Raw genomic sequence first — 25,287 nt, 5'->3', positions numbered from 1 at the left:
CCACTGCAGTCCACACTCTTATTTAGCACAGAATGCTTCCTCCCAGCAATTATTTGATCAGGCTTGCAAACATTGAAGCCTGAGCTGAAAAACTGGATTATCAACGTCAAGGTACCACTTCTGGGGGAGATCAAGCTAAGGCAGCAAAGGTAGAGTCATCATGTGGTGAGGACTAAATTGAAAAAATGCAGATACTTCAAAAAATCATGCTATGCATAATAGAAGACAAATGAAGAATTTAGGAAGTCAATTTGCCTTCTACTATCTGCACCTATACTGCTTTCCCCACTCCCACCTGCTCTTGATGCTTGTGTTGTAGTGATTTCATCATTTATTCAATAGATGTCTACTTAAACCAAGAATGATGTAATTTTAGTATTAGTGTATGCTCAGCAATCATTCTCTTCCTGTCTCATTCTCGATCTCTTCCTTTCCTTTAAAATCCTATATCCCCATATAAACTCTGGATACCATGGGAAGGGACCATAACAGTATGTGTACACTTCTTTCTAGTCACTGGTTTTCAGAGATAGGGAAGTGTAGGGAAATGGACACAATGTGGAATCTGGAAGAACTTGAGTTGAGTTGCAACTGCTTCATGGCCTTATATAAGTCACTTTATCTTTTCAGCCTCAGCTTTTTCATCTGTAAAATAGGGCAATACTCTCTCCTTCACAGTATTTTTATGATGCTCTCACCCAAATTATGAGTATCCTGTAAGGCTCTGACCTTTACACTCTCAATTTCTTTTTTTCCATTCATTTCCTTGTCCTTATGTATGCATCTCAACATTGCTTAGGTGATTCCAAATTTCACATTTATCTCCTTTCCCTAGATTTACTTTCTCCCTTGATGATCTCCTACACCTCTCATAGGTTTAACTGCCATCTCTATATGAATGACTCCCAGATCTCTCTAGTCACTGGGATTATTTCCAATTAATTAAAATGTCTCCTGGCTTTAATCCTTCCTCTTCATTTCTAGTGTTACTACTATTCATGAAGCCATTGTGACATATGCCCAACTATCTATTGCTCTTTCTGTTTTTTGTCTCTCCAAATTTCAATTCATCCTGCATACTAGTAACTAAGTAATCTTTACAAAATTTATCTTTCATTATATCAATATCACTCAAGACCAAAAGTTAATAGTGATTTCTTATTGTTTCAAGTCTACAAAGCCCTCTACCATCTGTCCATATCTTACCTCTCTTAAGATTACTTCCCAAAACCTACAATGCCCACCCTGTATTTAGGAATGGATGTTCTCCTCAGTGATCTTGCCACATTCATGTCATACTTCTTACCTGGAATGTTGTTTCCTTATTTCTAGCATCTATCTAGATGTTACCCATCCAAATAACAGCTAACTTAAGTCCTGTCTCTTCCTTAAAACTTTCACCATTATGGCCCATATGCTTTTGCCTTTATTGATATACTCAGTGTTTAAGCATCACCAACAATCACACACTTACCATGTGTATAACACAGTACTTAGCATGGGGTTAAGCCTACATTAGGTATGCAATTGCTATCATCACTTTTATGACAATGTGCTCATTAAGTCTTGTGTTAGACTTGTGTGCTTTTCCTATCCTTCCTTACAATTGCAAATTCCACAGGGGCAGAGGTCACCTATTATTTATCTTTGTATCCTTTCACAGTACCTTGTCTGAGTATACCTTCAGGAAATGCTTTCTGAGTTGAACTGACTGATTGGAGACTTTCAATATTTCAGGGAAAGGGACCAATTCAGAGCTGAGGGTTGGATACTGCCAAGTAAATCAGTAAAATGAACATCCATGATATTATTTCAGGAGTTAAGTTTCTCAGGAGCCATGGGTGTGGTCACTTCCCTCTTAACTAGAAACATGGAAACAAGTCACTTGGAAAATGCCTAACTACTTAAAGGGTAGCCCTTCCCTAGTCTATTGTGTTATGTTTGATACTTTCAGTGATGAGACCTAGAATTTCTACTCTCAAGTAAAGGCAAATGATGAGTGTGAGACTAGTTTGTTTATAGCCTGGTGGTCAAAATGCTAGGTGGATGTGATAAGAGGTAGCAACTGGGTGTACTTAGGAGAATACTTGATTAAAGAAATTTTGTTCTAGAATAAGGGAGGCATATTTATAATGTGAATTTACAGTGGCTGCTTAGATATAATATTTCTTCCAAAAAAAGAAAAAGAGCCATTTGGCGAAAGGTATCTGGTTATGGTTATTGAGTTTGACTCCTAACTCCTCAATATCAGATGGGATCACAGAACATCACACCTTAGAGCTGAGGATAGCATGGAGATCATGCAATTGAAACTGAAGTCCAGAGAAGAGAAGGGACTTTCCAAAACTCATGCATTGAATCTAGTGGCAAAGCTGGGAAATGATTCCCACGCCAGAGCTTTATCCATGTTTTTTCATCATTCTATTTCTGATGAAAGAGGCATAGGAACTGAGATAATTTTTTTAATGGATCTTTAAAAGTCTATAAAATTAAAAGTATACAGCAAAGGAGAGACACTGGGTGGTATGGTGGTTAAGGGTTTGGACTTTGGTTCCAGATTCTGTCACTTATTAGCTATGTGACTTTGGGCTTCTCTACACTTGAGTTTCCTCAACTATAAAGTGGGGTTATTTAATATTTACAACTCACAAAATGTTTATGACCCTTCAATGTGACAATACCTATAAATCATTTTGTATAAAATAGCCATTCAACAAAAGTTAGTTGTACCCTTAGAATCAAGCAGTTATCTACATGCAAACTTATTTTGCTAGGGCTTCAGAGAATAATAAAATAAAGGTGACAGTGTTTCTGAAATCAAGGAATTCCCATCCAGTCCCTTACCATCCAAACTCTTTGTTGGAGCCAGGTTACTATCTTCATCACTTAGCTTGGGGTCTCATGCATTACTTGTGACTTACACGTACCTTCTGCCTCTTCATTCCTTGCCACCAATCCAAATTCTAATCTAATCTTTAAGGCCCAAATTCTACCTCCTCTGTAAAGCCTTTTCTGACCAGTCCAACCTACATGAATCACTCTTCTTTGAATTTCTATAGAACTTTATGGTTCTATTCATTTGGTTAACATTATATCTTTTATTGTGTTTTTTAAGCAATTCTGCATTTATGTGTCTTATCTCCTCAAATAAATTTAACAAATGTTAGTTTTTCCATCTCCCCTGTCCTTTACCTAAATATTCTTGGTCAACCAACCAGACATTCTCCCCTAGAATGATACTAACCCCTGTACATATTCTGAATGATAGAAAATAGCCTTTTGGAATAGAGCCACTCAACTAATCATCCCAAGTGTGTATTCATAAGTATAACATTGGAAGATCAGGTTGGTAAAATGTTAGTATAGGCCTATATATCTTGAATTCCTATATAGAAAGCTGGTAAAGAAGTGACTGAGATTATGGACTCTTCCATACTTGGCCTACCTATTGCTACTCTGCATGAGAATAAATAAGGACAATTTGGTACCCTGTAGGAGTATATTCTTTGAGGTAGAAAACATGAATTTAACTTAGGGCCTTGCCTAAGTACTGTGGTAGTATCTTAAAGTTCCTCATGCATGATCACAGAGGTCTGGTTAGGCCCAAAGAACTATGTGATAAGGTATTTTTTTTCTTTAAGCAAGATTCAATGGCTGTCTCTGACTGGCAGGTGATTGCACAGAATGTCACCCATAGATGTCTCTAAACAACACAGTTCGTGATGTGAAAGGCCCCTTGTCTCAGAATCAGAGCTCTTATATACATGATGTACTTGGAGGGTTTGAGTTCTGATGAAGAGAAGGGCTCTTACCAATTCTCTCAGAAGGTCCAGAAATTAGGGCAATCTCTGACATAGGATGGAAGTGTGCTTCGATAGGAGTATCACTTCATCATCTTCCTAAAACAACATTTTCCTCACATCATGCACAAAACCTGCACAAAAAACCTGCACAAAAACCATCAGTAGTTCCCCATCACCCATATAATACATTTCTTAGTCCCCTATCAAGGACTACCCAATCTGACACCAATTTACTTGCTGACTTAATCTCATCATCATCTTCTATATGCAACACTATTTTGCAAGGTTTTCAGAGAATACTGAAATCAAGGTGACTAGGTCTCTGACTTCAAGGAGTTCCCATCCACTTCCCCACCATTCAAACTTTTTGCTGGAGGTAAACTACTTTCTTTAAGTCCCTCTCACTTAGCTTGGGGTCCCATGCATTATAACCTGTGATTTTCCTTGTACCTACTGTATTTTTATTCCTTGCCACCAATTCAAATCCTATCTAATCTTTAAGGCCCAAATTCTACCTGTTCTGTAAAGCATTTCCTGACTAGCCACAGGAATCACTCTCTCCTTTGAATTCCTGTAGCATAAACTTCATGGTTCTATTTATTTGGTCAATAACATACCTTGTTATGCTTGTGCTTTGTTAGGCAAATTTTCATATATATGTGTCTTATGTCCCCAAATAAATACAAAACCCTTGAGTTCACAGACAATAATGCAGATGCCTCTTATGATTGTAATGTCATAACCTTAATATGTTCTCAACAAATACTAACTTATTTATTCTGTTCTTCTTCCTAATGGGTTATTTATTTTGGCAGCAGAAACTACAAGATTGAAAATAAATCAGAAACCTCTTCTACCTTAAACAGTTACTAATGGTTTCAAACAAAAAAGTTTTATCCAAACAAAACAGTAGGAAAATGGGCTCTATATAAAACACATAATATGCTAGCGTCTAATTCAATGTTTTTCTGGATAAGTGTCTGGTATTTGATAAGACTAATTTTTCTAAGCCCTTGTTATCATCAACACCAGAAGGTTTAATTAGCAAATTAAAGCAAATTTTTGTTTTTGTATTATAGAAATTTTTTCTTGACAAAAATATCCCTTCTGGGATATACTCTATTAAAATTATTAAAATAGGGAGTTGGGTGGAAGATGGCAGTGGAGTAGGTGGACCCTAGGCTCGTATCATCCCTCAAACACAGCTAGATAACAATGAAATCATTCTAAATACCACAGAAATCACCCTAAAGACTGACAGAACAAACTCCACAACTCAAGGTAGAAGCCACAATGAGGAAGGGAGGAAGTGTGGAGACATGGTTTAGTGGAGAAATGGATCTTGGGTGCTGCAGAGGGGAGGGATCTGTGGTTGCAGAGAAGGGTGAGAGAGAGAGTAGAGCACACAGGGGAACACACAAAGAGAACATTTCCTCAAAGCTTTTGGCTGGGAAAATGAGAATGGCTGATTTTCGTGAGTTCTTGCAATTAGTGGGGCTTAAAGCCTAGAGTTTTGAAGGTCAGCGGGTTTGGGTGGGATAGAGCCCTGAGGGCACTGCATTGTTCCTGGAGAGAAGGCAGGCAAAAAACCCAGAGGCAGACAGTATGGAAACAGTGATCTGAAAAACACCTGGGACACACAAGGGGGAGAATATTGTTGTTCTCAGAGTGCTTCCCTAACAGGGAGTGTTTACAAGGATGCCTCTCCAGGGACAAGGGAGCTACTTGGCCCCATTTCCCTCCTCTGCCCCTCAGCACAAACACAGAACCATCTGCAGGGAGCAGTGCAGCAATGACACAGGCTGCCTAACTTGCTTATACCAAGTCCCATACCCCTGTGCTCAGGTGGGACTGCCCTTCTCAGTCAAGCTTGCCTCAGTTCCAGTGTGGCGGGCCCCTTCCCCAGAAAACCAGCAGAAACCCCTGCCCAAACCATGTCTCCCGAGAGAGAGTTCTGAATGAAGTAGTATCAGGTCTCATTCAGCAAGCAGACCAGAGTACATTTACTTAAAACTCACTACATTCTGGCCAAGGACCAAACACTGCCCACTGCAGGCAAGGAGAGTCTCTGTAGATGACTGGCCTGAAGGAAAGAGCAGCCAAAACACAACAGCAGAGCACATGCAGCACACACCAGAGATGCTCCCTGAAGCACCTGGCCCTGTACACTACATGGCCTCTTCATAAAGTCATTACTCTCAGGAGGAGACACAACCAGCTTTTCTAACAAATGAAAGCAGAGACATACAAAATGCCATGGCAGAGGAATTGTTCCCAAATGAAAGAACAAGATAAGGTCATGGCCAGAGATGTAAGTAACATGCCTGATGGAGAATTTCAAGCAATGATCATAAGGATACTTGCTGGGCTTGAGAAGAGAATGGAAGACATCAGGAAGACCCTTACCACAGACATAAAAGAGTTAAAAAAGAATCAGAAATGAAGAATGCAATAAATAAGATTGGAAATAGGCTTGATGCAATGAACAGCAGGTTGCAAGAAGCAGAAGAATGAATTAATGATACAGAAGAAAAAATAATGGAAAATGATGAAGCTGAACAAAAGAGAGAAAGAAGACTTATGCAACATGAGAATAGGCTTAGGGAACTCAGTGACTCCATTAAACATAACATTCGGATTATAGGAATCTCAGAAGAAGAAGAAAAACAAAAGGGGGCAGAAAATTTACTTGAGGAAATAATAGCTGAAAACTTCCCTAATCTGGGGAAGGAAACAGACATCCAGATCCAGGAGGAAAAGAAAGCTCTGATCAAAATAAAAAAAGGCCAACCCCAAGACATTTCATAATTAAAATTGGAAAATATAGCGATTAAAAAAAGAATCTTAAAAGCAGCAAGTTAAAAGAAGTCCTTGACTTACAAGGGAAGACCAGTAAAGTTAGCTGGAGATTTCTCAACAGAAACTTGGCAAGCCAGAAGAAAGTGGCATGATATAGTCAACATGCTGAATGGGAAAAATCTGCAGCCAAGAATACTCTATGCAGCAAGCCTATCATTCAGAATAGAAGGAAAGGTAAAGAGTGTCCCAGACAAAGAAAAACTAAAGGAGTTCGTGACCACTAAATTAGCCTTGCAAGAAATATTAAAGGGGACTCTTTGAGTGGAAAGGAAGACAAACAGTGACAAAGACACGAGAGGATCAGAGAAAATCTCCAGAACCAATGACAAAAGAAGTAATAAAATGGCACTAAATACATGTCTATCAGTACTTACTCTGAATGTAAATGGACTAAGTGCTTCAATCAAAAGGTGTCAGAATGGATAAAAAAAAAAAAAACGATGATCTATCTATATGCTGCCTACAAAAGACTCATTTTAGACGTAAAGACACCTGCAGGTTGAAAGTGAGGGGGTGGAGAAACATTTGTCACACAAATGGATTTCAAAAGAAAGGTGGAGTAGCAATATTTGCATCAGACAAACCTGATTTTTAAATTTTTTAAAATTTAAATTCAATTTAATTAACATACAGTGTATTATTAGTTTCAGAGGTAGAATTTAGTGATTAGATCAGTTGCGTATAACACCCAGGGCTCATTCCATCAAGTGCCCTCCTTAATGCCCAACACCTAGTTACCCCATCCCCCCACTTACCTCCCCTCCAGCAACCCTCAGTTTGTTTCCTTTAGTTAAGAGTCTCTTATAGTTTGTCTCCCTCCCTGATTTCATCTTATTTTATTTTTCCTTCCCTTCCCCTATGTTCATCTGTTTTGTTTCTTAAGTTCCACATATGAGTGAAATCCTATGGTATTTGTCTTTCTCTGACTGACTTATTTTGCTTAGCATAGACAAACTAGATTTTAAAACAAAGACTGCAACAAGAGATGAAGAAGGGCACTATATCATAATAAAGGGGGAAAATCCAACAAGAAGATCTAAACATTGTACATATTATGCACCCAACTGTATGAAACAGTTAATAGCAAACATAAAGAAACTCATTGATAATAATACAATAATAGTAGGGGACTTAAACGCCCCACTTACACCAATGCAGCAGAATACACATTCTTCTAAAGTATACATGAAACATTCTCCAAGGTAGATCACTTGTTAGGCCACAAAACAGTTCTCAATAAATTTAAGAAGTTTGAAATCATGTAAAGCATCTTTTTCAAACAAAACAATGAAACTAGAAAGCAATTACAAGAAAAAAACTAGAAAGAACAAAACCACACAGGGGCTAAGAAATGTGCTACTACACAACCAATGAATCATCAACAACAAAAAAAAAATCAAATACATGGAGACAAATGAAAATGAAAACACAATGTTCCAAAATCCTTGGGACACAAAGCAGTTCTATGAGGGAAGATGACAGTGATATACTCCTACCTCAAAAAACAAGAAAAATCTCAAATAAACAACCTAATTATATACCTAAAGGTATATAAGTACCAGAAAAAAAGAACAAATAGAGACTATAAAACAATAAAACAGATCAATGAAACCAAGAACTGGTTATTTGAAAAGATAAACAAAACTGATAAACCCTTAGCCAGAGTCATTAAGAAAAAAAGAGGAGTCAAATAAATAAAATCTGAAATGAAGGAGGAGAAATAACAACCACCACAGGATACAAACAATTATATGAGAATATTATGAAAAATTATATACCAACAAGTTAGACAACTAGAAGAAATTAGATAAAGTACTAGAAACATATAATCTTCTAAAACTGAAAAAGAAAAAAACAGAGAATCTGAAAACACCAATTACTAGTAATAAAATTAAATCAGTAGTCAAAAAATTCCCAACAAATAAAAGTCCAGGACTGGATGGCTTCACAGGTGAATTCTATCAAACATTTAAGGAAGAGTTAATACCTATTCTCCTCAAATTATTCCAAAAAATGGAAAAGGAAGGAAAGCTTCCATATATATTTTATGAGGCCAATGTAACCCTGATACCAAAACCAAAGACACTACAAAAGAGAGAGAGAGAGAAGAGAGAATAGAAAGAAAACTATATGCCAATAGTTCTGATGAACATAGATGCAAAATCCTCAACAAAATATTAGCAAACTGAATTCAACAATACATTAAAGGATCATTTACTATGATCAAGTGGGATTCATTACAGAGTGTCAGGGTGGTTCAATATTTGCAAATCAACTAATGTGATATATCACATTAGCAAGAGGAAGATTAAAAAGCATATGATCATCTCAATAGATGGAGAGAAAGCATTTGACAAAATACAACATCCTTTCATGATTAAAATCTTTCAACAAAGTGAGTTTAGAGGAAACATACCCCAACATACAGGCCATATATGAAAAACGCACAACTAACATCATACTCAATGGTGAAAGACTAAAAATGTTTCCTCTAACCTCAGGAACAAGACAAGGATATCCACTCTTACCACTTACATTCAACATAGTATGGGAATCCCTAGCTGCAGCAATCAGCCAACAGAATTAAATAAAAGGCATCCAGGGATGCCTGGGTGGCTCAGTTGGTTAAGAGTCTGCTTTTGGCTCAAGTTGTGATCCTGGGGTCCTGGAATCGAGTCTCACACTGAGCTCCTTGCTCAGTGAGGAGCCTGCTTCTCCCACTGCCTGCTGCTCCCCCTCCTTGTGCTCTTCCTCTCTCTCTGACAAATAAATAAATAAAATCCTTCAAAAAAAAAAGTATCCAAATTGGTAAGGAAGAAGTTAAATGGTCACTATACTTCATATAGAAATCCCTAAAGACTCCACCAAAAAAAATTAGAGCTGATATATGAATTTGGTAAAGTTGCAGGATATAATATTAATATGCAGAAATCTGTTGCATTTCTATACACTAATAACAAAGTAGCAGAAAAAAATAAGAAAACAATACCATTTAAAATGGCATCAAAAAGAATACAATACATAGGAATAAATCTAACCAAGGAGGTGAAAGTTGTATACTCTGAAAACTATAAGACATTGGTAAAATAAACTGAAGATAACATAAACAAATGGAAAGATATACAATGCTCATGGATTGGAAGAATTAATATTGTTAAAATGTCCATACTATTCAAAGCAATCTATAGATTCAATGCAGTGCCTATCAACATATAATAAAACAAGAACTAGAACAAATAATCTTAAAATCTGTATTGAACCACAAAGATCCCTGAATAGCCAAAGCAATCCTGAGAAAGAACAAAGCTTGTGGTATTACCACCTCAGATTTCAAGACATACTACAAAGTTGTGGTAATCAAAACAGTATGGTACTAGACAAAATAGGCACATAGATCAGTTGAACAGCATAGAGACCCCAGAAATAAATCCACACACATATGATCAATTAATCTATGACAAAGGAGACAAGAATATGCAATGGGGAAAAGACAATCTTTTCAATGAATAGTGTTGGGCAAACTAGACAGTTACAAACAAATGAAGCTGGATCACTTTCTTACACCATATACAAAAATAAAAACACAATGGATTAAAGTCCTAAATGTGAGACCTGCAATTACAAAACTCCTAAAAGAAAATGTAGACAGTGCTTTTTTGGACTTCAGCCTTAGCAATATGTTTAATATCTCTCCTCAGGCAAGGTAAACAAAAGTAAAAGTGAAGTATTTGGACTACACCAAAATAAAACGTTTTTGCATAGCAAAGGAAACTATCAACAAAAAAAAGGCAACCTACTAAATGAACATAAATATTTGCAAATGATATATCTAACAAGGGCTTAATATTAAAAATATGTTAAAAAATATAGAGTTGAACAGCAAAAAAATCCCACAAACAATCTGATTGAAAAATGGGCATAGGACCTGAATAGGTATTTTTCCAAAGATATACAGATGGACAACAAATGCATGAAATGATGCTCAATAAAAACCATAATGAGATATCACTTTAAATCTGTTAGAATTGCTAGTATTAATAAGACAAAAAATAACAAGTCTGGCAAAGATGTGGAGAAAAGGGAACCCTTGTGCAGTTCTTGAGAATATAAATTGGCACAACCACTGTGGAAAACATTATGGAGGTTCCTCAAAAATTTTAAAATAGAAATATCACATGATCTAGTAATTCCACTACTTGGTATTTATCCAAAGAAAACAAAAGACAATTATTTGAAAAGATATATACACTCCTATGTTTATTGCAACATTATTTACAATAGTCAAGATATGGAAACAACCTAACTGTCCATTGATAAATGAATGAATACAGAAGATGTAATATATATATATATATATATATATATATATATATATATATATATATACACAAAAAAAAAATTAGCCACACAAAAAAATGAGATGTTGCCATTTGTGACAATGTGAAGAGACATACAGGGTATTATGCTAAGTGAAATAAATGAGAGAAAGACAAATACCATATGATTTTCCTTACATGATGGAATCTAAAAAACAAAATAAACAAAAAACTCAGACTCTTAAATGCAGAGAGTAAACTGGTGGTTGCCAGAGGGTGGTGGTTTGGGGAATGAACAAAATAGGTAAAGGAGATTAAGAGATACAGACTTTCAATTATAAAATAAATAATTCATTAAGATAAAAAGTACATCATAAGGAATATAGTCAATAATACTGTAATAATGTGCTATGGTGACTATACTTATTGTGGTAAGCATTGAGTAATATATAGAATTGTCAAATTAATATTTTGTACACCTGAAACCTATATAACATTGTATGTCAATTATACTTCAATGATAATAATAATAATTTATTCCACTCTTGAGAGGTTCTGGGCCAGCTACTAGGAAGTAGTCATTCCTTTACTCCTCTATCCTATCTCTAGGCAGACCAGGAGAATTATATCACTAGGTTGTAGACTTTTTGGAAGGAAGCAAAATGAAGACCAGGCACATCAGTTAAGAAAAACTGCATATTGAAGAGAAAGGAACTACTAGTGAAGACACATGATTATGAATTGGTATTATCTAATGGTATTTATAAATGAAAAGGGGCCATGGAAAATTTACAGATATCAGAAAATTTTATATAAAAGATGGTTGATATCACTTGTTTATGAGCATTTATTCATTGGAACTAATAATTACCTTATAAAATATAGTTCTTGCTTTTCTAGATATCAACAGATAGAAGACTTCTTAATTACATGTGCTCAAATCCAAGAAATTGGTGATTTTCTGAATGTCATATAGGATAATATTATTGGTGTTTTTAGAATGTCTGGAAGTTTGGATCTGAGAATTTAGTTTATCCAGGAAAACAGCAAGACATGCTACCTGCAAGTTCTGGGGAAAGAACTAAGTAATGTATCTATAATGTTTACCAACTTACCTGGTGCTAAAATACAGTTAGATGTCAGTGAAAGCTCATCTCTACTTATTGGATCTGTTAATGCAAAAACTTCAATTTCAGAAACTTGACTATTTTCATTCCATTTTATTTTATATTTTCCTTAGGTTTCAGTAATGTTCTTCTTAAATAGAATCTGCTATTGCCATACCTTTGATGGAGGAACACTATTCTTGGTGGCCAGGTGTGATGATCACTGTGAGAACTGATGGAGAAAAATCCCAAGAGGAGATGGAGATGCTGAAAGAGGGCAACTCAAGGCCCTTAAAGATGGGAGATAATGTCAAGGAGGAAAATCTGGCTTAGATAATTTGCCCTAAGTATCTTGCATTTTATTTAGTAGGCAGTGAGCTGTCAATAAAGGCGTTTGACTTAAAATAAAATCCTTTCTATGATGTAGTGCTACATTTGTAATTTAGAGTATTCTGCTTACCAATATAATACTCAGATGTGAATAGCTTTTGCCATTGTGGAAATATTTCAAAACAGGTTAATAACACCCTACATGTCTCTGATTTTTTATTAGAGCTTGTTTTTTTTTTTAAACAAAACTAAAATTCTGATCACTTGTAACTTCTGTAACTAAAAGTCTGTTCAGAAAGAGTGATAGCTGGAGCTAAGACAGTGGCATAGTAGGAGGACCCTAGACTTGTCTCATCCCTGGAACATAACTGGATAGCTATGAAATCATTCTAAATACCCTACAAATGAACCTGAAGACTGACAGAACAAACTGCACAACTAAAGGGAGAGAAGAAGCCACAAAGAATAAGGTAGGAAGTGCAGAGGTGTGGTTTGGGGAAAAAATGGGTTGTGGGTGCTGTGGAGGGGAGGGAGCAGTGGTCACAGAGAAAGGCGAGAGAGGAGCACACAGGGAAATGCACAAGGAGAACAATTCCCCAAAGCCATTGGCTGGGAAAATGAGAGTGGCTGATTTTTGTGAGTTCTTGCAACCAGCAGGCTGTAGGACTGGAGTTTTAAAGGTTGGCAGGTGGGCGCGTGGGTGGCTCAGTCGGTTGAGCGTCTGCCTTTGGCTCAGGTCATGATCCCAGCATCCTGGGATTGAATCCCACATCAGGCTCCCCATTCGGTGGGGAGTCTGCTTCTCCCTCTGCCCCTCCCCCACACTCATGCACGCTCTCTTTCTCACACAAAAATGAATAAATAAAATCTTTAAAAAAAAATAAAGGTTTCCCCTGGGGAGTCTTCTGGCCCTGGACTCAAACTGGCAAAGAAGTCAAACTCTCTCTCTTTGCAGATGACATGATACTTTATGTGGAAAACCCAAAAGACTCCACCCCCAAATTACTGGAACTCATACAGCAATTCAGCAACACGGCAGGATACAAAATCAATGCACAGAAATCAGTTGCATTTCTATACACTAACAATGTGACTGAAGAAAGAGAAATTAAGGAATCGATCCCATTTACAATAACACCAAAAACAATAAGATACCTAGGAATAAACCTAATCAAAGAGGTAAAGGATCTATACTCTAGAAACTACACAACACTTATGAAAGAAACTGAGGAAGACACAAAGAGATGGAAAAACATTCCATGCTCTCGGATTGGAAGAATAAATATTGTGAAAATGTCTATGCTGCCCAGAGCAATCTATACTTTCAATGCAGTTCCTATCAAAATACCATTGACATTTTTCACAGAACTGGAACAAACAATCTTAAAATTTGTATGGAACAAGAAAAGACCCCTAATCACCAGGGGATTGTTGAAAAAGGAAACCAAAGCTGGGGGCATCACAATGCCTGACTTCAAGCTCTATTACAAAGCTCTGATCATCAAGAAAGCATGGTATTGGCACAAAAGCAGACACATAGACCCCAGAAATGGACCCTCAACCCTATGGTCAACTAATCTTCAACAAATCAGGAAAGAATATCCAGTGGAAAAAAGTCGGTCTCTTCAATAAATGGTGCTGGGAAAATTGGACAGCCACATGTAGAAGAATGAAACTAGACCATTCTCTTACACCATACACAAAGATAAACTCAAAATGGATGAAAGACCTAAATGTGAGACAGGAATCCATCAAAATTCTAGAGGAGAACATAGGCAGTAAACTCTTCAACATTGGCCACAGTGACCTCTTTCAAGACAGGTCTATAAAGGCAAGGGAAAGCAAAAATGAACTTTTAGGACTTCATCAAGATAAAAAGCTTTTGCAAAGCAAGGGAAACAGTTAACAAAACTAAGAGGCAACCCACAGAATGGGAGAAGATATTTGCAAATGACATTACAGGTAAAAGGCTGGTATCCAAGATCTATAAAGAACTTCTTAAACTCAACACCCAAAAGACAAATAACCTAGTCAAGAAATGGGCAGAAGATAGCAACAGACACTTCTCCAAAGAAGACATATAAATGGCTAACAGACACATGAAAAAATGTTCAACATCAATAGCCATCAGGGACATACAAATCAAAACCACAATGAGATACCACCTCACACCAGTTAGAATGGCAAAAATTAACAAGACAGGAAACAACAAATGTTGGCGAGGATGTAGAGAAAGGGGAACCCTCTTACACTGTTGGTGGGAATGCAAGCTGGTACAGCCACTTTGGAAAACAGTATGGAGGTTCCTCAAGATGTTAAAAATAGAGCTACCCTATGACCCAGCAATTGCACTACAAGTTATTTACCCCAAAGATACAGATGTAGTGAAAAGAAGGGCCACATGCACCCCAATGTTCATAGCAGCAATGTCTACAATAGCCAACTGTGGAAGAAGTGGAGATGCCCTTCAACAGATGAATGGGTAAAGAAGATGTGGTTCATATTAACAATGGAATATTACTCAGCCATCAGAAAGGATGAATACCCACCATTTGCATAGACATGGATGGAACTGGAGGGGATTATGCTAAGTGAAATAAGTCAAGCAGAAAAAGACAATTCTCATATGGTTTCACTCATATGTGGAACATAAGGAATAGTGTGGAGGACCACAGGGGAAGGGAGGGAAAACTGAATGGGAAGAAGTCAGAGAGGAGGCAAACCATGAGAGACTCTGGACCCCAGGAAAGAAACTGAGGGTTACAAAAGGGAGGGGGTTGGGGGATGGGGTAACTGGGTGATGGGTATTAAGGAGGGCACATGTGGTAATGAGCACTGGGTGTTATACGGAACTAATAAATCATTGAACACTACATCAAAAACTAATGATGTATTATATGCTGGCTAATTGAACATAATAGAAAAAAATAAAGGTTGGCAGGCTTGGATGGATAGAGCCTTGAGGGCACTGCCCTGCTCCTGGAGAGAAGGGAGACAAACAACCTGTGGGGCAGATGGCATGGAAAGAGTGATCTGAAGAATGCCTCCGGCACACAGGGGGATAGTGTTTGCTCTTCTTAGAGTGCATCCCTGAGAGGGCAGATTCACAGATATGCCTCTTCAGGGACAAAGGAGCCTGTGGGTGCCATTTCCCTCCCCTGCCCCTCAACATAAACACAGAGCCACCTACGGTAAACAGTATGGCACCAACATTAGCTGCCTAACCAGCTTATTCCAAGTCCCACACTCTGTGCTCTGGCACTACTGCCCTACTTGGTTAAGTTAGCCTTAGTCCCAGCACGGTGGGCCCCTTCCCTAGAACACCAGTGGAAGTCCCTGTCCACAGTATGTCTCCCAACAAGAGAGTTCTGTAGGGCTTCAGTTCTAGTGGAAGTAGTATCAGGTCTCAATTCACAAGCAGACCAGAGCACACCTAGTTAAAACTCACCACATTCTGGTCAAGGACCAAACACTGCTCACTGCAGGCAAGAAGAGCACATGACTGGATTGAAGGATAGAGCAGCCAAAACACAACAGCAGAGTGCACCCAGCATACACCAGACACTTCCTGAGGTGTCAGGCCCTGGACACTACATGACTTCTTCATAAAGCCATTACTCAGGAGCAAGAACGATAACTTTTCTAACACAGAGAAGAAGGCAGAGGCTTAGACAAAATGCAAAGATGGAGGAATTCATCCTAAAGTAAAGAACAAGATAAAGTCATGAACAGAGATCTAAGGAACACAGATAAGTGTAACATGCCTGATGGAGAATTTAAAGCAACAATCATAAGGATACACACTGGGCTTGAGAAAAGAATGGAAGACTTCAGGGAGGCCCTTAATGCAGAGATAAAAGAGTTAAAAAACAGAAAGGAAGAATGAAATAACTAAGATTAGAAACAGACTTAATGCAATAAACACAAGGAGTGAAGAAATAGAGGAACGGATAAGTGATACAGAAGATAAAATAATGAAAAATAATGAAGCTGAACAAAAGAGAGAAAGAAGACTTATGCAACATGAGAACAGACTTAAGGAACTCACTGACTCCACCAAATGTAATAACATTAATATTACAGGAGTTCCAGAAGAAGAGAGAGAAAAGGGAGCAGAAAATTTATTTGAGCAAATAAGAGCTGAAAACTTCCCTGATTTGGAGAAACATATTGAGATTCAGGAAGTACAGAGAACTTCCATCAAAATCAACAAAAGCAGGCCATCACCAACACATACTGTAATTAAAATTGCAAAATATAGTGATAAAGAAAAAAATCTTAAAAGCAACAAAAGTCCCTAACTTACAAAAGAAGACTAGCAAGCTGGAGATTTCTCAACAGAAACTTGACAAGCCAGAAGAAAGTGGCATGATACAGTCAGCGTGCTGAATGGGAAAAACCTGCAGACAAGAATATTCTATCCAGCAAGCCTATCATTCAGAAGTGTAGGGGAAATAGTATACCAGACAAAGAAAAATTAAAGGAGATTGTGATCACTAAACCAGCCCTGCAAGAAATATTAAAGGGGACTCCTTGAGTGGAAAGAAAAGACCAAAAGTGACAAAGACAAGAAAGGAACAGAGAAAATCTCCAGAAACAATGTCAAAACAAGTAATAAATGACACTAAATACATATCTATCAATACTTACTCTGAATGTAAATGAACTAAATGCTCCAATCAAAAGCTAGGGTGTCAGAATGGATTAAAAAACAAGACCCGTCTCTATGTTGCCTTTCAGATACTCATTTTAGACCTAAAGACACCTGCAGATTGAAAGTGAGGGGATGGAGAAACATTTATCTTGAAATGGATGTCAAAGAAAGCCACAGTAACAATACTTGTATCAAACAAACTAGACTTTAAAACAAAGACTATAACAAGAGATGAAGAAGGGCACTACATCGTAATAAAGGGGACAGTTCAACAAGAACATATAACAATTGTATATATTTATGCAGCCAACATGGGAGCACTCAAATGTATAGAAATGTTAATAACAAACATAAAGGAACTAATTGATGTTTTACAACTTACAGCAATGGAAAGTTTACAGCAATGGACTTACAGCAATGGACAGATCATCTAAGCAGAAAATCAATATGGAAACAATGGCTTTGAATGACACCCTGGACCAGATGGACTTAACAGATATATTCACAACATTCTATCCTAAAGCAGCAGAACACACATTCTTTTAAAGTGCACATGGGACAGGGGCACCTAGGTAGCTCAGTCGGTTGAGTGTCCAACTCTTGATTTTGGCTCAGGTCATTATCTCAGGGTCGTGAGATCAAGACCCGAATCAGGCTCTGTACACAACGGGGAGTTTGCTTGAGATTGTCTACTGTCCCTCTGCCCCTCCCCCCTGCACTCTCTCTCTTTCTCTCTCAAATAAATAAATACATTTTTAAAGTGCACATGGGAAATTCTCCAGAATAGATCATATATTAGGTCACAAATTAGGCCTCAACAAATAAAAAAAGATTGAGATCATACCATGCATCTTTTCTGACTACAACACTATGAATCTCAAAGTCAACCACAAGAAAAAATTTGGAAAGACCACAAATACATGGAGGTTAAACAATATGCTACCAAACAATGAATGGATCAACGAGGAAATCAAAGAGGAAATAAAAAATTACATGGAAAAAGAGTCTACTCTTGATTCTGGGAAACAAATTGAGGGTTATGGAAAGGGAGGTGGGTGGGGGGATGGGGTAATTCGGTGACGGGCAATAAGAAGGGCACATGATGTGATGAGTTATATGCAGCTAATGAATCATTAAACATTAAGTCAAAAACTAATGATGTACTATAGTTGGCTAATTGAATTTAAAAAAAAATTACATGGAAACCAATGAAAATGAAAACAGGACAGCCCAAAACCTTTGAGATGCTGCAAAAGGGGTCCTAAGAGGGCATTATATAGCAATACAGGCCTATCTCAAGAAGCAAGAAAAATCTCAAAGCAACAAACTAACCTTACACATAAAAAAACAGAAAAACAACAAAAAATGAAGCCTAAAACCAGCAGAAGAAGGGAAATAATAAAGATTAGAGCAAAATAAATGATATAGAAACTAAAAAAAAAAAAAAAATAGAACAGATCAATGAAACCAGGAGCTGGTTCTTTGAAACAATTAATAAAATTGATTAACCCCTAGCCAGACTTATCAAAAAGAAGAGGAAGGACCCAAGTAAATAAAATCACAAATGAGAGAGGAGCAATAACAACCAATACCACAGAAACACAATTATAAGAGAATTATGAAAAACTATATGCCAACAAATTGGACAAGCTGGAAGAAATGAATAAATTCCTAGGAACATATAAACTACCAAAAGTGAAACAGGAAGGAATAGAAAACTTGACAGACTGATAAACAGCAAAGAAATTGAGTCAGAAATCAAAAAATTCCCAAAAAACAAAACTCCAGAACCAGAGGGCTTCCCAGGGGAATTCTACCAAACCTTTAAAGAAGAGTTAATACCTATTCTTTTCCAATTACTCAAAAAAAATAAAATTGGAAGGAAACTTTCAAACTCATTCTAGGAGGCCAGCATTACCCTGATACCAAAACCAGAAAAGACTCCATTAAAAAAGAGAACTACAAACTGAGGGTTGCTGGAGAGGTGGGGGGTGGGAGGGATGGGGTGGCTGGGTGATAGATACTGGGGAGGGTATGTGTTATGGTGAGTGCTGTGAATTGTGTAAGACTGTTGAAAAACAGACCTGTACCTCTGAAACAAATAATACATTATACGATAAAAAAAAAAAAAAAAGAAGATAGTAGGAAGGGAGAAATGAAGGGGGGGATATTGGTGGGGCAGATGAACCATGAGAAACTATGGACTCTGAGAAAGAAAGTGAGGGTTCTAGAGGGGAGGGGGGTGGGGGGATGAGTTAGCCTGGTGATGGGTATTAAAGAGGGCACGTACTGAATGGAGCACTGGGTGTTATATGCAAACAATGAATCATGGAACACTACATCAAAAACTAATGATGTAATATAGGGTGATATAACATAATAAAATAAAAAAATGCAATTAAAAAAAGAGAACTACAGACCAATATTCCTGATGAACACTGATGCAAAAATTCTCAATAAAATACTAGGAAATTGGATCCAAAAGTACATTAAAAGAATTATTCACCACGATCAAGTGGGATTTATTCCTGGGCTGCAAGGCTGGTTCATACTAGAAAACCAGTCAACATGATACACCACATTAATAAAAGAAAGGATAAAAACCATATGATCATTTCAATAAATAGAGAAAAAGCATTTCACAAAGCACAATATCCATTCATGATAAAAACCCTCAACAAAGTAGGTATACAGGGAATATACATCAAGATAATAAATGCCATATATAAAAAAAACCACAGCTAATATTATCCCGAGTGGGGAAAACTGAGAGCTTTTCCTACAGGTTCACAAACAACAAAGGGATGACCACTCTTAACCAACTGAGCCACCCAGGCGCCCCAGGGATGACCACTCTTACCACTGTTATTCAACGTATTTCTGGAAGTCCTGGCTAGAGCAATCAGAAAACAAAAAGAATTAAAATGTATCAAAATCAGCAAGGAAGAAGCAAAACTTTCACTCTTTGTAGATGACATGATAGTCTGTATAGGAAACCAAAAGACTCCACCAAAAAATTGCTAGGACTGATACACGAATTTCATAGTCACAGGATATAAAATCAATGCACAGAAATCTGTTGCATTTCCATACACCAATAATGAAGCAGCAGAAAGAGAAATCAAGGAATCGATCTCATTTATAATTGTGCCAAAACCCATAGAATAACTAGGAATAAATCTATCCAAAGACGTAAAGACCTATACTCTGAAAACGAGAAAACACTGATGAAAGAAATTGAAGATGACACAAAGAAATGGAAAGACATTCCATGATCATGGATTGGAAGAACTACTGTCAAAATATCTATCCTAACCAAAGCAATCTACACATTTAATGCAATCCCTTTGAAAATAACACCAGCATTTTTCACAGAGCTACAACAAACAATCCTACAATTTATACAGAATTACAAAAGACCCTGAATAGCCAATGCAATCTTGAAAAAGCAAAGCAAAGCTGGCGGCATCACAATTCCCGACTTCAAGTTATATCACAAAGGTGTAGTGATCAAAATAGTATATTACTGGCACAAAAAAATAGACACATAGAGCAATGGAACAGAATAGAAAACCCAGAAATGAACCTACAACTATATGGTCAACTCATCTTTGACAAAGCAGGAAAGAATATCCAATGGAAAAAGTCTCTTCAACAAAGGTTACTGGGAAAATGGGACAGCCAAATGCAAAGAATTAAACTGGACCACTTTCTTACACCATACACAACAGTAAATTCAGAATGGATGAAAGATCTAAATGTGAGACAGTAAACTATTAAAACCTTAGAGGAGAACACAGTCAGTAACCTCTTTGACATCAGCTGAAGCAACTTCTTTCTAGATATGTCTCCTGAGGGGAGGGAAACAAAAGCTATCAGGACTTCATCAAAACAAAACAAAACAAGACAAGACAAAACAAAACAAAACAAAACACCTGCACATCAAAGGGAACAATCCACAAAACTAAAAGGCACCATATGGAATGGAGAAGGTATCTGCAAATGACATATCTTATAGAGGGTTAGTATCTAAAACACGTAATGAACTTATCAAACTCAACACCCAAAAAACAAATTATCAATTTAAGAAATGGCAAAAGACAGGAATAGACATTTTTTCCACAGAAGACATCCAGATGGCTAACAGACAGGAAAAGATGCTTAATATCACTTATCATCAAGGAAATACAGATCAAAACTACAGAGAGATATAACCTCACACCTGTCAGAATGGCAAAAATGAACAACATAGGAAACATCAGGTGTTGGCCAGAATGTAGAGAATAGAACCCTCTTACACTGCTGGTGGGAATGCAAACTGGTGCAGCCACTCTGGAAAACAGTATGGAGGTTCCTCAAAAAGTTAAAAATAGAACTACCTACAGTCCAGTAATTGCACTATTAGGTATTTACCCAAAGTATATAAAAATACTAATTTGAAGGGATAAATGCACCCTGATATTTATAGCAGCATTATCTACAAGAGCCAAATTATGGAAAGAGCCCCAGTGCCCACTGACTGATGACTGGATAAAGATGTGGCATTTATATACAACGGAATATTGCTCAGCCATGTAAAGGAATAAAATGTTCTCATTTACAAGGACACGGATGGAGCTAGATAGAACTATGCTAAGTGAAATAAGTCAGTCAGAGAAAGACAAATACCATGTGATTTGACTCATGTGGAATTTTTTTTATATGATTTTTTTTATTATGTTATGTTAATCACCATACATCATTAGTTTTTGATGTAGTGTTCCATGATTCATTGTTTGCGTATAACACCCAGTGCTCCATGCAGTACGTGCCCTCTTTAATACCCATCACCAGGCTAACCCATCCCCCACCCCCCTCCCCTCTAGAACCCTCAGTTTCTTTCTCAGAGTCCATAGTCTCTCATAGTTCGTCTACCATCCAATTTCCCCCCCTTCATTTTTCCCTTCCTGCTATCTTTTTTTTTTTAAATACAATGTATTATTTGTTTCAGAGGTACAGGTCTGTGATTCAACAGTCTGACACAATTCACAGCGCTCACCATAGCACATACACTCCCCAATGTCTATCACCCAGCCACCCCATCCCTCCCACCCCCCACCACTCCAGCAACCCTCAGTTTGTTTCCTGAGATTAAGAATTCCTCATATCAGTGAGATCACATGATACATGTCTTTCTCTGATTATTTCTCTCAGCATAATATCCTCCAGTTCCATCCACATCGTTGCAAATGGCAAGATTTCATTCCTTTTGATGGCTGCATAATATTTCATTGTGTGTGTGTGTGTGTGTGTGTGTGTGTGTGTGTGTGTGTGTGTATACCATTTCTTCTTTTTCCATTCATCTGTCGATGGAAATCTTGGCTTTCTCCACAGTTTGGCTAGTGTGGACATTGCTGCTATAAACATCAGAGTGCACGTACCCCTTCGGATCCCTACATTTGTATCTTTGGGGTAAATATGCAGTAGTGCAATTGCTGGGTCATATGGTAGCTCTATTTTCAACGTTTTGAGGAACCTCCATACTGTTTTCCACAGTGGCTGAACCAACTTGCATTCCCACCAACAGTGTAGGAGGGTTCCCCTTTCTCCGCATCCCTGCCAACATCTGTCATGTCCTGACTTGTTAATTTTAGCCATTCTGACTGGTGTGAGGTGGTATCTCATTGAGGTTTTGATTTGGAGTTCCCTGATGCCGAGCGATGTTGAGCAGTTTTCATGTGTCTGTTGGCCATTTGGATGTCTTCTTTGGAAAAATGTCTGTTCATGTCTTCTGTTCATTTCTTGATTGGATCATTTGTTCTTTGGGTGTTGAGTTTAATAAGTTCTTTATAGATTTTGGATACTAGCCCTTTATCTGATATGTCATTTGCAAATATCTTCTCCCATTCTGTCAGTTGTCTTTTGGTTTTGTGGACTGTTTCTTTTGCTGTGCAAAAGCCTTTTTTCTTGATGAAGTCCCAATAGTTCACTTTTGCCCTTGCTTCCCTTGCCTTTGGCGATGTTTCTAGGAAGAAGTTGCTGCGGCTGAGGTCGAAGAAGTTGCTGCCTGTGTTCTCCTTTAGGATTTTGACGGACTCCTGTCTCACGTTTAGGTCTTTCAACCATTTGGAGTCTATTTTTGTGTGTGATGTAAGGAAATGGTCCAGTTTCATTCTTCTGCATGTGGCTGTCCAATTTTCCCAACACCATTTGTTGAAGAGACTCTTTTTTCCATTGGACATTCTTTCCTGCTTTGTTGAAGATTAGTTGACCATAGAGTTGAGGGTCCATTTCTGGGCTCTCTATTCTGTTCCATTGATCTATGTGTCTGTTTTTGTGCCAGTACTATACTGTCTTGATGATGACAGCTTTGTAATAGAGCTGGAAGTCCCGAATTGTGATGCACCAGCTTTGCTTTTCTTTTTCAACATTCCTCTGGCTATTCAGGGTCTTTTCTGGTTCCATACAAATTTTAGGATTATTTGCTCCATTTCTTTGAAAAAAGTGGATGGTATTTTGATGGGGATTCCACTGAATGTGTAGATTGCTCTAGGTAGCATTGACATCTTCACAATATTTGTTCTTCCAATCCATGAGCATGGAACGTTTTTCCATTTCTTTGTGTCTTCCTCAATTTCTTTCATGAGTATTTTATAGTTTTCTGAGTACAGATTCTTTGCTTCTTTGGTTAGATTTATTCCTAGATGTCTTATGGTTTTGGGTGCAATTGTAAATGGGATCGACTCCTTAATTTCTTTTTCTTCTGTCTTGTTGTTGGTGTATAGGAATGCCACTGATTTCTGTGCATTGATTTTATATCCTGCCACTTTACTAAATTCCTGTATGAGTTCTAGCAGTTTTGGGGTGGAGTCTTTTGGGTTTTTCCCATAAAGTATCATATCATCTGCAGAGTGAGAGTATGACTTCTTCTTTGCTGATTTGGATGCCTTTTATTTCTTTTTGTTGTCTCATTGCTGTGGCTAGGACTTCTAATACTATGTTGAATAGCAGTGGTGATAGTGGACATCCCTGCATGTTCCTGACTTTAGGGGGAAAGCTCTGTTTTTCCCCATTGAGAATGACATTCGCTGTGGGTTTTTCATAGATGGCTTTTATGATATTGAGGTATGTGCCCTCTATCCCTATACTCTGAAGAGTTTTGATCAAGAAAGGATGCTGTACTTTGTCAAATGCTTTTTCTACATCTAGTGAGAGGATCATATGGCTCTTGTTCTTTCCTTTATTAATGTATTGTATCACATTGATTGATTTGTGGATGTTGAACCAACCTTGCAGCCCAGGGATAAATCCCAATTGGTCGTGGTGAATAATCCTTTTAATGTACTGTTGGATCCTCTTGGCTAGTATTTTGGCGATAATTTTTGCATCCATGTTCATCAAGGATATTGGTCCGTAATTCTCCTTTTTGATGGGATCTTTGTCTGGTTTGGGGATCAAGGTAATGGTGGCCTCATAAAATGAGTTTGGAAGTTTTCAGTCCATTTCTATTTTTTGGAACAGTTTCAGGAGAATAGGTATTAATTCTTCTTTAAATGTTTGGTAGAATTCCCCTGGGAAGCCATCTGGCCCCGGGCTTTTGTTTGTTGGGAGATTTTTGATGACTGCTTCAATTTCCTTACTGGTTATAGGTCTGTTTGAGTTTTCTATTTCTTCCTGGTTCAGTTTTGGTAGTTTATACATCTCTAGGAATGCACCCATTTCTTCCAGGTTATCTAATTTGCTGGCATAGAGTTGCTCATAATATGTTCTTACAATTGTTCATATTTCTTTGGTGTTGGTTGTGATCTCTCCTCTTTCATTCATGATTTTATTTATTTGGGTCCTTTCTCTTTTCTTTTTGATAAGTCTGGCCAGGGGTTTATCAATCTTGTTAATTCTTTCAAAGAACCAGCTCCTAGTTTCGTGGATCTGTTCTACTGTTCTTTTGGTTTCTATTTCATTGATTTCTGCTCTGATCTTTATTATTTCTCTTCTGCTGGGTTTAGGTTTTATGTGTTGTTCTTTCACCAGCTCCTTTAGGTGTAGGGTTAGGTTGTGTATTTGAGACCCTTCTTGTTTCTTGAGAAAGGCTTGTATTGCTATATACTTTCCTCTTAGGACCGCCTTTGCTGCATCCCAAAGATTTTGAACAGTTGTGTTTTCATTTTCATTGGTTTCCATGAGTTTTTTAAATTCTTTAATTTCCTGGTTGACCCATTCATTCCTTAGTAGGATGCTCT

At 37.5% G+C, this 25,287-nt stretch overlaps 1 protein-coding gene across 3 annotated transcripts in view; it reads right to left on the bottom strand.

The window, feature by feature from the left end:
* ZDHHC15 (zinc finger DHHC-type palmitoyltransferase 15) overlaps window positions 1-25,287 on the bottom strand; it is a 152,246-nt gene that overhangs the window by 18,698 nt on the left and 108,261 nt on the right. The window contains exon 11 of one of the 3 annotated variants that reach the window (XR_003522533.1): window positions 3,813-3,947. The exons of 1 other annotated variant lie outside the window; for it this stretch is intronic. The gene's annotated coding sequence lies outside the window, so the exon portion shown is untranslated. The remainder of the gene's footprint in view (window positions 1-3,812; window positions 3,948-25,287) is intronic. One more of the 3 variants, XR_003522534.1, reaches the window with a different exon arrangement.

The sequence above is a fragment of the Zalophus californianus genome, chromosome X, assembly GCF_009762305.2.
Source record: "Zalophus californianus isolate mZalCal1 chromosome X, mZalCal1.pri.v2, whole genome shotgun sequence".
Lineage (NCBI taxonomy): Eukaryota > Metazoa > Chordata > Mammalia > Carnivora > Otariidae > Zalophus > Zalophus californianus.
The sequence above is the reverse complement of the archived record's forward strand: the minus strand, read 5'-3'. Positions and strand labels throughout refer to the sequence as shown.